Below are 11,183 nucleotides of genomic sequence, written 5' to 3'. Positions count from 1 at the left end.
CTCAACTCTGGACAGCTCATGGCTGTCTTGCCCAATGGGGTCTGGTAAAAGTGGCACCATGTGCCTTCCGAGACCTTGTCCTCACCTCCTGGAGCCCCAAGCCACTACGTTAAGAGGTCTGACTCATCAGAGGCCAGTACAGGGTGGGGATGCCAGCTACATAGCAGGCCACAAGGACACGGTGGTGTTCTGGCAGACTGTAGCCCAGGTGAGCCTCACCTGTGCGGGACCCTCAGGCTGCAGATACACCAGTGACAAGGTGTCCTGATTAGCCTGATGCTGGGAATGTAATTAAAAGTACTGAGTCGGTGGTTAGAATGGGAACGTCTGTGCTGTAAAAAATGTTACCACAAAAAAAATTTTAATTTTTAATTAAAAAAACAAAAGTTAAGAAAAATGTTAAAGTGGTTAAAAAAAATAATAAAGGAGAAGTGAAGTCTCCCCTCAATCCCAGCTGCCAGACCTCGGACATCCTGGAGCGAAGTCCAGCCAGCTCACAGTGGCAGGCCCGCTCCCCGACCCACAGTGTCATGCAACAGGGGAATGGCTGGGTGAGCCTGCGTCTGGGCTCACACCACCGGGCACAAGGAAGCGTGGCAGGGACAGCACCTGGTGTCTCAACTGGTACTGGCTCCGAGCGCAGCAGCACCCATAGACAACCGCGTGAAAACTCTTACAGCTGGGGACCAGGAAGTGGTACTTTGAGCATACGGCATCTGGTATCATGAACGTGGCCCTACGTGGAAACAAGGTGTCCGCAGCTGTGATTGAGTGCCGAAGAGTCATTCCGGGGCAGGGTGGCCCCTCGCCCCAGGACCAGTGTCGTTGGAGAAGAGAAGAGACGGAGGCAGACACAGAGGGGAGTGCACAGTGAAGACAGAGGTGTGGGAGCCGGCCACACGAGGATGGAGGCAGGCTTGGGAGGGATGCGGTCACAAGCCCAGGAGCACAGGTGCTGCCAGAGGCTGGGAGAAGCCAGGAAGGGCCCCCTGCCACTCCGAGGGAGTGCAGCTTGGATTTGGGCTTCTACCTCCAGAGCAGGGAGGGGAACCTTCTGTTGTTTCAGCGATGCCTTCTGTGGCCTTTGCTACCAGGCCCCATTCCCCTGAGCCTGTCCCTGCAGACTGTGCTCTCCCACAGGCCCAGACATCCCCAGGCCGGGCGGAGGCCCCAGGCAACTCCTCCCACCCACCTGGAGGCAGAGCCCATCAGCTGTCCCCTCACCCATCCCAGCTCTCCCCAACCAGCACCTGTCCCTGGGGGAGAAACCAGAAGGGGGATGTGGCATGTGCTGAAACAGGGGAGGGCGATTTATTAACCTTTCACTCTGCTCTCTTCGCCTTCCTTGCTATGCAATCCTCTGGGGGGTGGGGGTTGACTGCTCTTTGTCTGGCAGTTCAGTTGCTTCTTCCCATCATGGCAATTTCCAGCAGCCTCCTGGGGAGTTGGCAAGCAGCCCGACCATCAGCAGGGAAGGAGGCACCGCTTAGGCCCTTCAGCTTGGACCCCAGCCCCCATCCTACATACTCTCCTCCCCTTCACTCCCCTCTCTCTTCAGAGCTGGAGAGTGCACCCTCCTTCCCCCGCCTCCAACCCAGCTGCCCTGGGCACTGTGGGGTCCTGCAGCTGCCCAGGGAGGCAGGAAGAGCCCTGGGAGCTGACTCCACCCAGCCTGGCTTGGCTCGGTAGAGCCTGTGCATGGGGCTCACCCTGGGTAAAGAGCACGTAGGAACAGTAAAGCCACAGCCACTTCCTCCCTGGGGAGAGAAAAGTGGGGTGGGCGGCAGTCACCTGGGGCAGCCTGGACTCATGGCAGCCTCTGCACCAGGGGGCTGTGTGTGGAAACCCCCAGGCCTTGGCCCGACACTGGAGAAAATCCATGGGGGCTGGCTGGCCACACGGGTGCAGATCTGGTTGAAGCAGCCTCCCCTTGTCTCCCGTGACCAGCACCCAATGGGCCAGAACCAACGGTCCTGCTGTGCACAGAGCCCCTCAGCCCCTGGAGCTACGGGCAGGAGGCCTCAGGGTGGAGCACCAGACAGGACGACAGCAAGAGGGACCCACAGGCCATGGAGACCAAAACCAGCAAGTCCACCTTCCCAGGAGGGTGGGCAAGGGAAGAGGGACTAGCCCCAGTGTGTGTTTTGGTTTACTAAAGCTGCAAGAATGCAATATACCAGAAACGGATTGGCTCTTATAAAGAGCTTTGTTAAGTTACAAGTTACAATTCTAAGGCCATAAAAATGTTCAAATGAAGGCACCAACAAGAAGATACCTTCTCTCAAGAAAGGACGATCATGTCCAGGGTTCCTCGGGCACATGGGAAAGCATGTGGCAACATCTGCTGTCCTCTGGGTTCAAACGGCTCTCTTGGCTCCTTCTGCATCGCCAGATGCCTGTCACATGGCTCCATCTGCTCTTTGTATCAGCTCTGAGCTCTCTATATTTTCTGCCTCTTATTCTTTTCAGATAGAGCTCCAATAAAAGGATTAAAACCCACCTTCAATTGGGTGGGTCACATCTCCACTGAAATGATTTAATCCAAAGTTCCCATACACCATGCCGGAGACCCAGGTTTGATTCCCACAGCCTGCCCATGCCAAAAAAATAAAAATAAATAAAAAATAAACAAAAAGTTCCCATTCACAACAGGTCTGCTCTCACAAGGCTGGAATAGAAGAACATGGCTTTTCTGGGGTACACAACAGCTTCAAATCAGCACATTGTGGGATGCTTCTCGTCTGCTCCAGGAATGGAGAGCTCCCCAGCAAGGCCTCTGAGTCAGCACAGATGGAAAGCCCGGGAGGAACGGGGGCCCAAGCGCAGGGCAGTGCAGCCCAGCCCATCATGGGTGGGTGTCGTGGTCTAGCCTGCACCTGACACAAGACCAAACACCCAGATTACCCTCGTGGAGAAGGATGCACCATCTGATCCGGATGGAGAGTGGGAGGGGGTGGGGGAGGAGGCCGGCTGTGGACCCGGGACCCTACCCTGTTTTCCCGCCTGTGGCTGGGGATCTCGAGTGTGTGAGCTCGTCCCACCATGGCCCGGGTGGGGCTGCGTCATGGGCCATCCCTGTAGGACAGGATGAAGCCCACCCATCAGCGCCCCCATAGAGAAAGGAAATGTTATCCCTGGAGGCCATCACTGCGATTCAAATCATCTTAAAAGGGAGCAAATAATAATAATAACACAAAGGGGGAAGGCACTGACTTTCCATGCACAGCCTCTGCCCACCTCAGGCTCCCTCCACCGCCTGTCTTGTGGGCACACACTCCCTCCAACTAGCCGCTGCCACACCACCAGCTCTGGGTTCTCCCCTGTCCCCCCACCACTGTGAGCCCCACAACCCACCCCAGGGCTGATCAGTGTGCAGCACGCATGCCCCACCAACCAGGGAGGGCCGGGAGTGAAGCCACCAGGAAAGGTGGCCACGAAGGGGGGCTTGGGGGGTGGTAGGGGGCGGGTCGACCTTTAACCCTCCCCAACTCATGGGCTGTGGGACTGGGTCATTCCCCCACCAGCTCAGACACGCAACTGCTCTCTGCTCCCTCTTTCCCTGCCACTCCCCTTCTCACAGTCTGCTCCTGGGATTGCACCCCATAAAGAGAGCACAGAATAATGTTCCATCCTATGTATGCACCATATTGTGTTTATCCTTCATCGGTTGATGACACCGGGGCTGCATCTGCCTTTTGGCATCTTTTGAATAATGCTGCTGTGAACATTGGTGTGCAAATGTCTGTTGGAGCCCCTGTTTTTGGTTTTTTGGGTATATACTGAGTAGCAGGCTTGCCAGGTAATGTGGTAATGGAATATTATTCTGCCATAAAAAGGAATGAAATTCTGATACATGCAACAAAATAGATCAACTCTGAAGACCTGCATTGAGTGAAATAAGCCAGACAAAAAAGGACAAATAGTGTATGAACTCACTGATAGGAAATAATAAGAATTAGCAAATTCATAAAGTCAGAGTCTAAAATAGAGGTTACCAGGGCATGGGGTGGAGATGAGGAATGGGAAAGTAAGGCTCAAGATGTACAGAGTTCCCATCTGAATGATGGAAATATTTTGGTAATGGATGGTGATGATGGTAGCAAATACTGTGAATGAATTCGCAACACTGAATGGTATATCTGAGTGTGGTTGAAAGGAGAAATATTAGGTAGTAGACATGGCAACAGAATAAATATTTTTAAAAAGATTCATAGAACTACACCACACAGAAAACCCTAAGTTAAAACATGGACTATAGTTAGTAACACAATGATAAAAACGTGCTTTCGTCAATTTCAACAAATGTACCACACAAATGTAAGGTGTTAATAATAGGGTCATATATGGGAATCCTGTATTTTATGCACAGTTGTTCTGTAAACCCATGTTATAGCTTGCTAGCTGCCAAAATGCAATATACCAGAAATTGGAATGGCTTTTCACAAGGGAAAATTTATTAAGCTGCAAGTTTACAGTTCTAAAGTAGTGAAAACGTCCAAATTAAAGCAAGTCTATAGAAATGTCCAAACTAAGGCACCAACAAGAGGTACCTTGACTCAAGAAAGGCCAATGGAGTTCAGGGTTTCTCTCTCCACTGGAAAGACACATGGTGAGCGTCACAGCATCTGCCAGCTTTCTTTCCCAGTTTTTTTGCTTCATAAAGCTCCCCCGTAGGGTGTTTTCCTTCTTCATCTCCAAAGGTCTGCGGACTCGAGGCTTTGTGGCTTTGTGGCTTTGTAAGGGACTCGCTCCAAAATGTTTCCTCTTTTAAAGGATTCCAGCAAACTAATCACGAACCAACTAGAATAGGTGGAGTCACATCTCCCTCTAATCAAAAGTTAATACCCACAATCAAGTGAGTCACATCTCCATGGGAACAATCAAAAAGCTCTCAGTCAACAATATTGAATGAGGATTAAAAGCCGTGACTTTTCTGGGGTCCACCACAGATTCAAACTGGCACAACCCACAACTAAAATAAAATAAAGTGGAGTGAAAGATGCAATTGCACAGAAGCCCTTGCCCAGGGGTCTCAAATCTTGGAGAAGGATCTCGCTGTGGGAAACCACACAGTGTCCTCTGACGTTGCCTTTGGTTGTCTTAAAATAAAGGGACAAAGATGAATGCCCCCTCCAAGCGCTCTTTGCCCACCTGGCCCTCCATCCCAACATGCCCTGCACAGCTTCTGCAGGCCCACAGCCCAGGCAGAGCATCCAGCAGCTCCAGCTTCATGTGCTACAAAACCATCTCAAATGGTTTGATGGACGTGCTGGACGGCCCCCTGCCCCTCTGTGCTTTGAAAAGGAGAGTGTCCACTCTGGGCCAAGGCTTGCCACCCACGCTGGTCTCCCCTCCCTCCCAAGCTCGTAAATGAGTTTTAAAGGAATAAACCCATTACGGCAAAATGAATTGGAGGCAGGCCAGCACTGTGCGGGCACAAGATTTCTATCAGTTTCGGGAAGACAGAAAGCAGATGGAAAAGCGTTGGCGGATGAAACACAAGTGGGAGTCACAGCCCAAAATATAGGCAGGAGGGGGCAGGTCTGCCCAGAAGGACGCAGAGAGGTCCGGCTCACTGCAGGGGGATGGGAGCAAGTTTAAGAAGAATCCTGAGAAAAGAGCACCGCAGATACCCAATACGTGGGGGATTTCAGCCCTGCCCCCTTAGTCCAGAAACCAACCAGAAACCGCCCCCGTCAGCCACTGATAAACTTGATTTTCTCACCCTCCAAGAGAAGCTCTTGGGCCTGATGGGCCCTGGGGTAAGGGAAAACAGAAAGGGGCTTCCAGGGTCTTGCTCCCAGGGTAAAGGCACTGTCTCCCACACCTCTTCTACCCCTCCTTGCAACTGCCGACAAGCAACACAGCTATGCCAAAAAGAAATGCCACCGACATCTTTGACAGCCCTGCAGGCCCAGAGTCCAGGGCTCAGGCCACCAAGGGCTCAGGCGGGCTGCAGTGTCAGAGGCCTCCTGCTGCCAACTGACCCCAGCAGGAGCGGCAGCCCACCCTCAGCGCCCCCCGGTGCGTGTCCAGTGCACGTCTGAGAGACACAGTATCCTACCCGAACATTCTCTCAGTACTTAGGTAGACAAGCAAAATCAGGGGACATCAGCTGTTTGGGAGGACAGGGAACTTCCAGCCTTTATCCCTTCCTTCTCCCACCCTCTACAAACACGCAGGCTTCCCTGGGTCTGGCAATTCCTACTGCAGCAGTGGTGTCTTCCACAACTCTCGCTGCATGCTGGCCAGCTGCACAAGCTTGACGCATGCCAGCCATCTAAGCCCTGCCACACTCTGCATGTCCTACAGAGTGCAGCAGAGGAAGCCGAGGCACAGGGATGCCAAGGAACTGGCCTGTGGAGGATTGAATCGTGTCCCCTGTGAAAGGCACGGTCAGGCTCCAATCCCTGGTCCTGTGGGTGTGAGCCCATTTAAAAATAGGACCTCTGGAGATGTTATTAGTTAAGGTGAGGCCCGATTGAATGTGAATGGGCCTCAATCCAATAAGACTGAAGTCCTTATAGATAAAGGAAATGGAACACAGAGAGAGAAACTGCAGGAGAATTAGAAAGTTAGAAATCAATGGAACCCAAAAGAGAAACAAGACACGGCCATGAATATGGTCATGCAGCAAAAAAGCCAAGGAGTCCCAAAGATTGCCAACTAGCCAGAAAAGACCAACACAGAGAGGAAGCAAACTTTCTAGCCTCTGACACCATGAGCCAATAAATTCCTGTTGTTAACCCATTGTGTGGGATTTGTTTTAGCAGCTGGGAAACTAGAACAGGCCCTGAGCCACGCAGCTGGGGAGTGGCAGAGCTGGGGTCTGAGCACGGCCACTCACCCCTACAGTACTGTGCTGAGGCAGTACAATTTCCACCCTTTAATTTTTTTTTAAGTTAGCGTACAATTATATCACTCTTTTTTTTATTACAGTTAAGTGCTTTTTGACAAATGTGTAAAGTCACATACCACGACCACAGTCAAGATTCAGAAGTCACATCACCCCAGACAGTTCTTTGTGCTGCCCCTTTATGGTCAGCCTGTCCCTAGACCACAGTTATAGAGACAAGGAGAAAAGAGAAGACACCATCTTTGGACTCCATGACTTCACCCCCATCCCATAGTCATGGCCCCTGGAGTAGTGCGAATTAAGGCAGAAAACATTTGAGAGACAAAAACTTCCAACAGCTTTGTCACCTGAGTCCAGAGAACGGACATCAAAGAAGCAGCCAGGCCAGGCTCAGCTGAAGCAGAGAGGCTTTCCCACTTCCTGATTCCCCCATTCCACCTCCCCACTTGGGGGCAGCGGGGAAGGCTGTGCCCTCTGCCTTTGGTCCTGGGCTTTTAGCATGTCATGTTCTTTGGCATCTGCCAGCAAATAATATGACCCAAGCCAGGCTTCACAGCTTCTACTTTTTGTGCCACAAAACAGGGAAATAGGCAGCCACCACCTTCCCCAACCATGCATGCCCTGATAACAAGAGAAGTGAGAGTGAGCCTGGGTCTGCAGATGTTTGCACAACAGAGTCGATTACCAGGGAAGGAAAGGCACCAAGGAAATCCCCCATGTAGCTCTTCTCACTGCAAAAATAACACACACCAATGGATTCTGAGAAGTTCCAGGGAAAGGCTGGGCTGGGCTAAGGTTCTCTGTGCCCCTCATTGCCAGCTCTCTTTTATATGAGACCTCAGTGTAATTGGTAGCATTACACATCAAAGAGCACGTTCACTATCAATTTTGCTGTGTTCTTATCAATCTGCTTGTGGCACTGGTTATGACTGATTTTTGTAAAGAGGAAAAAGGCCTCATTTCTTTATATGCACAACCTCTTCTGGACACAATCAGCACTGCTAGGCTCTTCACAGAGGTCACATCAAATGAGAAATAGGGACCTGATATAATAGGAAATGGGATCATTTGTAGACTCAATCAGGAGGATGATCTTAGGGAAGCACAGATTCAAGAAGGTGGTTCTGGGGCTCTACCAACACGGAACAAGAGGCTGACCCCAACCTCGCCCAGCCAGCCCAACGTGGAAGATCGTCCTTGCCACACGCAAGGCTACTGGGATGGACCCTACAGAGACTGCAACAATAAAAACCATTACCTGAACTAGTTCTATGGGCCACATACCACTCCCACTTGGGTACACCTGGTGAGCCCTAAAGAGATGGGATTGAATTTCCCCTGAGCAAAGCCAAGATTCCAAAGCCAAGCCCCACTGGCTCTGAAGCCGACACCTGAGACCATGTGCTGCGTTGCCCACCCTGCACCCTGTGAGCCCCATTCCCTGACACCTGGGGGAGCCCCTTTGATGTCAGACCTTTCAAATAAAAGTGAGGAGGCACACAATGGAATGTATTTAGCCATAAAAAGGAATAAACTTGTGATCATCCCACATCATGGACACCCCTGAAGACTTCATGTTGAATGCAGTAAGCCAGACACTAAAATGCGTGATCTTGTTTATAAGAAACCCCTAGGATAAGCAAATTCCACAGAGTCAGGAAGTAAATTCCAGGTTACCAGGGGTGAGGTTGGGTGGGGGCGGGGGTGAGGTGAAAGGGTAGCTCTTGCTTACTTGGGGCAGACTTTGGTTTGGGCTGATGGAAAAACTGAGGTAATGGATGTGGGTGATGACAGCACAGCCTTGGGAATGTAATCAATACCATTCAATCTTACACTTGAAATTGGGTAAAAAATGGAAATTTTGAGTTGTATATATTTTACTACAGTAAAAAATGTTAAAAGAACGTATCCAAAAAAAAAAAAAAGTGAGGCAGCACTAACTCTGAAAAGGTGAGTCAGATACAGAGCTCCTAGAATGTGGTTGTATTGGCATTGGGTAAAAAATAAATCATTGCCTTTATTTTGGAGTAACACAGAAAGACTCACTAACTTCACATATAGAAACTGAGTCTGTATACATAGCAACATGAGTTTTGAAAAGTTATTTCTAATACATAATTTGATAATTTACAATATGGTTAAACATTGCACATGGCTTCAAAATTGAAGGAAAATGTAAATTTCATCTTCAATATACCAATGTTATATATAAAGGAATTAATTACTGGATTCTGCCACAGAGATAAAATCACATCCTTAAGATTTATGTTGAGTGATCATTTAAAACGTGCTAATTTATATTTGACTGAGTGTTTGGCTGTGATGGGATGAAGGCGGAGAGGGATGAGCATGTGTGCCTTGACAAAAGGATTCTAGATGTGTTTAAATCTGGGCAAAAATCTTCACAATCTTTCATGGTTATGGGCAACTTCTTGCAACCAAATAACATGAAATTAAATCAACAATCTTTAAAAAGGTTAAAATGTCTGTTTTTATTTTCGAATACCATCGAGGAATGTAAATAACGTACATACAAACTGGGATTCTGTCAGTGACAACAACTGTGTGTGGGTTCATAACAAATGCAAGAATATTAGATAATCAAATGCACAATTTTCTTGTAGTTTCCCTTAATGCGCAGATTCATCATGGTAGTTAGGTCCCTTCACTAGCTTTCTGCGAGTCTCAAACTGTGTTTCTTGTGTCATTACCATTACCTCCACCCCAGAGTTGCTATTGTTTTCTTCTTCTTTGCAATCCTTGTCATCTTCCTCTCCTGGAGATTTCCAAAACTGTTTAGAGGATTTCTTGGCAGTATAAGATATTTTTCCCTTTTGAACCTGCTTTTTCTTTCTTTCTTTTGCCTTTTTATCTTCTATTACTCTATCCCCTTCTTCCTTGGCAGAAGTATTTCTGCCTTCTCCCTCAGTTTCTGAAGATCTCTGTTGCTGAATTGCCTGGTACCCAGTAAACTTTACTCCTGGCCTATTTTCTATTTCCCACTATCCTCCATTAAATGTTTTCCATTTGTTTGACTTTACAAACTTGCCTTTGTATTCCTTATATGGGAAAAGGTATTTGGACCTGTAAGTGCAGTTTGACAGGTGCCAAAAGAAAAGATAGGATACTTATTTGCTGGAGGTTTCATAACTACTCCTGGGAGTTGAATCTGGGCTGGCCAGTGCAGGTAGCCTGTCATCTTAATGAAGACCAGGTCTCCTGCCTCGTATCCACGGGGCCACAGACACACTATCCCAGCTGCTCCCCTTCCTGGGCATCCTTGGTCACCCAGAAGTGTTAGGTCTCAGAAAGAAAATTCTAAGAGCAAAAGGAACTCTTGAAGCAGAGGCCCCTCAGCCTCCCTCTTCAGCGTCCTTGGCAGGTCCAAGGATCCAGATATAAACCTGTTACTAGTACCATCCAATCAGGAAACAACACACCACCTAGTACCCTCCCCTCCCGGCATCACTGTCCCTTTAAAACACAGCTCCAAGAACAAAGAACCGGAGCCATTTTCTTTTTCTTCAGACTCCTACCTGCTTTCTCCCTTTTGCTCTCCCACATGCTTCATCCCTGCTTTATTCCTTCAATAAATCTGTTCATTTTTTACTCTCTGTCTCATGTGGAATCCTTAATGATCCCGTGCCGAACAAGAAGACTCCAGGAGGCTGCCCCCACCTCACCCACCCAAGGGACCACAGAATGTGCAGCACTCACCATGGGCCCATCTCATCAATTTTCATGACAACCTAAGGGAGTGTGTTTTATTATCAACATTTTATAGAAGATGAATCTGTGACTCAGAGGGTTAAATAACATGTGCAAGGTGATACAGCCAGCAGGTGGTGGCACCATTGTTTGCAGCCAGCACCCTAAACTATAATGAATACCACTTTCATCACAGGCTTTGTTTTACATGGAATTTATTATAAGTAGGTAAAAAGATTTAAAAAATAATAAACATGAATGTATCATGTAATTAAAAATAATAATAAACATGAATGCATCATGTGATTATTTCTTCTGAGTGTTCTTCAGGACTGGTACAAGTTATGAAAACCATCCGATTTTCCTTATTACCTTGTCTTAGAGGAAGCTCAATGGGCAATTGCCTACTTATTTGCTGTAGTTTTCCTTTGTCATTTTTTTCCATCAACTTTCACCTACATTTACCCAATGAGCTTTGTGATACTGCATCTATTTTCATGTTTTTCTCCTATTTGTGGCATTTGAAAAAAAGGCATTTCAAATCCTTTTTGAAATGAGGCAGAGTAAGGATATGTTTAAAAGAGAGAATGAGAGTCATCTGAAGAGCGTCCTAAGAGAA

General features: G+C 48.4%; 1 pseudogene; it reads right to left on the bottom strand.

Moving 5' to 3' along the window:
• Window positions 1–9,511: 9,511 nt before the first annotated feature.
• On the bottom strand, window positions 9,512–10,420 carry LOC143680505 (hepatoma-derived growth factor-related protein 3 pseudogene; annotated as a pseudogene).
• Window positions 10,421–11,183: the final 763 nt, after the last annotated feature.

This window comes from Tamandua tetradactyla, chromosome 1, assembly GCF_023851605.1.
Source record: "Tamandua tetradactyla isolate mTamTet1 chromosome 1, mTamTet1.pri, whole genome shotgun sequence".
NCBI classification, from domain to species: domain Eukaryota; kingdom Metazoa; phylum Chordata; class Mammalia; order Pilosa; family Myrmecophagidae; genus Tamandua; species Tamandua tetradactyla.
Note: the sequence above shows the minus strand (reverse complement) of the source record. Positions and strands in the feature narration are given on the sequence as shown.